This window comes from Neofelis nebulosa, chromosome 6, assembly GCF_028018385.1.
Source record: "Neofelis nebulosa isolate mNeoNeb1 chromosome 6, mNeoNeb1.pri, whole genome shotgun sequence".
Taxonomy (NCBI): Eukaryota; Metazoa; Chordata; class Mammalia; order Carnivora; family Felidae; genus Neofelis; species Neofelis nebulosa.
The window spans coordinates 69,930,473-69,934,021 of NC_080787.1; positions in this window are offsets into that span (position 1 = coordinate 69,930,473).

The window sequence follows — 3,549 nt, forward strand, 5'->3', positions numbered from 1 at the left end:
AGATTCTTAGACTAATCTCATTCCCCAACTTCTCTCTATAGTTTTGAATAGTTTTCTGTTCTGTACATGATAGTTATATTAACACTTTGTGTATACTTGGTTAGGGCTTTACCTCCTCTTACATTACTACACATTCATACAAAAGTAGTTTCTTGGGATGCCTGGGTGGCTCAGTTGGTTAAGCATCTGACTTCAGCTGAGGTCGTGATCTCACAGCTCCTGAGCCTGTGTTGGGCTCTGTGCTGACAGCTCAGCCTGGAGCCTACTTCAGGCCTCTCTCTGCCCCTCCCCTGCTTCTGCATGTTCTCTCTCAAAAAATAAACATTAAAAATGTGCCATAGCGTATGAGAATAAGAACCAGATAAAACATAGAAATAAAAAGTGTATAATTGCAAATTCAATGACCACAAGGGAAACCAGAAAACTAAAATGATATTGTTGGAGCCAGGTGGTAAACATATGATAATATATTACCCTTTCTACTTCTGTGTATATTTGAATATTTTCATAATAAAAGTAGTCAAAAAAAGTTGACCAGAGTTGACTCATTAGACTAAGTGAACCTGTAAGTCAGAATCCAGATTGCAGCACAGAAAGACAAAGTCGTTCCTCTTTCACGGCTGGCAGGAGATTTGGGGAAGGAGTTGTATCTGGGGCCCAGAGCTTCACAAGGGACCCTGAGGACTTCGATTAACTTTGGACACAGCACAGATGAGACTGACCAAGTCTCCTGACCTCAGCAGCCCCTCAAAGCCAAGGCAATACAGACCAATGGCCTGTGGTGGAGGTGGAGGCAGAGCCAAGGGTCTCCAGCTGGTTGGAGGATTGCCTTTATTAGACATTTCCAAGTTTCTGGCGTCCAGATCTTTCCTGGAGTCCAGATCTTTCTTTCCTGGAGTTGGACTCAACATTCAGGGGGTATAGCACAGGAGTGGCAGTGGGAGTGCCTGGGATGCTACATGTCTTAAAGAGGTCCTCCCTAGCAGGCTTCTTGCTGGAGGGTTTGTTTTCCTCCAGGAAAAAAAGCACTCCTTGGGCTTGGCTCCTTCGAGTAATGTGGATGGATGGGATCACTACAGTATGGGCCATGATCTTCAAAATGATGGGTTTCCTGCACCTCGGTGTCTCAGTCAGTTAAGTGTTTGACTTCAGCTCAGGTCATGATCTCACGGTTCATGAGTTTCGGGCCCACATCAGGCGCTCTGCTGTCAGCATAGAGTCTGCTTCAGATCTTCTGTCCTCTCTCTGCCCCTCCCCAGCTCATTGTCACTCTCCCAAACTTAAAACAAGAAATTATGATGGGGTTTTGGACTGGAGCCACATGGCGTCCATTGGGCCAGATTTCAGGGAGGGTGTTCTGGAGATCAGGGCCTGATTTCTGGTGGGACCTCAGAGACTGAGTAGGTGACAGGGCCCTGGGCCCAGAATGCTGGGCAGTCCCTCCGGAGGATGTTTGCCTCTGACATAATTAGCTTTGGTCTTGATCACCACTGATGCTGGTGCCAACAGGGAAGGTTGATGGAGACCCTACATGGCTTAATTTTTATTATTATTATTTTTTCAATATATGAAGTTTATTGTCAAATTGGTTTCCATACCAACACCCAGTGCTCATCCCAAAAGGTGCCCTCCTCAATACCCATCACCCACCCTACCTCCCTCCCACCCCTCATCAACCCTCAGTTCTCAGTTTTTAAGAGTCTCTTATGCTTTGGCTCTCTTCCACTCTAACCTCTTTTTTTTTTTTTTTTTTCCTTCCCCTCCCCCATGGGTTTCTGTTAAGTTTCTCAGGATCCACATAAGAGTGAAACCATATGGTATCTGTCTTTCTCTGTATGGCTTATTTCACTTAGCATCACACTCTCCAGTTCCATCCATGTTGCTACAAAGGGCATGGCTTAATTTTTAAAAAGAAGTCCCCACAGCTTCCCCCCGTTTTTCCATTACCAAGATGTAACCACTTCATCTTTTAGCCGTTTCTAAATAACATACTTATATTGCATTTTCTAGGTTTTTCAAATTTGATATTTACTGATTTTCCATTGTAAGAAATAATTCAGCCTTGGTTATACTCTTAGGGTGGCTCCATGACCCTCACCCTCCTGGGCTTTATATCTAGGTAATAAAGATATGGCCCTAACTCAAGTTAAAAACCTAACTCAGAGGTCTTGCCTTTGCCATTGACTTCTGGAAGGTAATCAGTAAGACCATGGAACAGCCCAGAAAGTCTAACAAAGTGATTTATGGTGGGCCTTTGGATCATGATGCTTGACCTCCACAGTGGTTGGACTCTGAGGTTAGACATGTGGGGAGTTGACCACAGAGTTTCAATAAAAACTCTGTACACTCTGGCCCAGGTGAGCTTCCCTGGTTGGCCATATTTCATGTGTATTATATATATGGATGCCAAGAGAATAATGCATCCACTACTCCACAGAGAAAGGAGAATAGAAGCTCTGTGTTTGGTATCCTCCTGGACGCTGCTGAGTGCTTCTCCCTTGACTAATTTTAACCTGTATCTTTATACCCTGTAATAAATTGCAACCAGTAACCATGAGTGTAGCTGCTTCAGTGAGTTTTCTGAGTCTTTTCAGTGAATTATCAATCCTAAGAATGCTTTTGGGAATCTCCTGAAACCGCAATTGGTGTCAGAGGTAAGGCTAGTCTTGTGGGGACTGTTGTCTCCTACCTGTATAGCTGGCTAAACTGACACAGCACTCTTGAGGGATTCCCCTCCCCTTGAGTATGCGTGGGACCTGTGACTTGCTTCCGACCAAGTGGAATGGTAAAGGAGATGGAGTGTACATGATTATATGTATGGAATTACGTTAAATAAGACAGTAGCACAGCCTCTTGCTGGAGTCTGTCCCTCCCTTGAGCTTTGAAGCGAACTGCCATGTTGTGTGGGCTGCCAATGCTGGGAGACTCACATGGTGAGGAACTGTAGGCAGTTCCTAGCAGCTAAGGGCAACCTCTGGCTGATAGAAACTGAAGTCCTCAGCCTTAGCAATGTAAACAATGCCAACAAATGTGGATCCTTCTCCGTCTGGTCCCAGATGAAACAGCAGCCCCAGCTGACACCTTTATTGTGGCCTTGTGAGACCCTGTGCTGAGCCATGCTCAGAATCTTGATCAACAAACACTGAAATAAATGTGTGTTGTTTTAAGCCACCAAATTTGTGGTAACTTGTTATGGAGCAATAGGAAACTACAGAATCCAACCCCTCTACCTCACTATCACCATATAAGCACTCAGTCTATTCCTTTATCCTCCTTAATCATAATTTTGATGACACTGATAGTCAATGGTTATATTACTTTGCCTTTACATACAATTACAGCTGAGCAATATTATCAAATCAGACTTTTCTTGCACACATTTGCTTCCTGGAATTAAAAGTAGTTTTGATTTTTGTTTGTCTAGTTTTCTATTTATTTAGGATTTACTGTCCCCAAAACTTTCCTCCAAATGTCTAATTTTTCTCTTAGTATGTTAAACAGGATGTATAAAATGCACAGACTATAAAGGAGAAAACTGGTACATTCAAC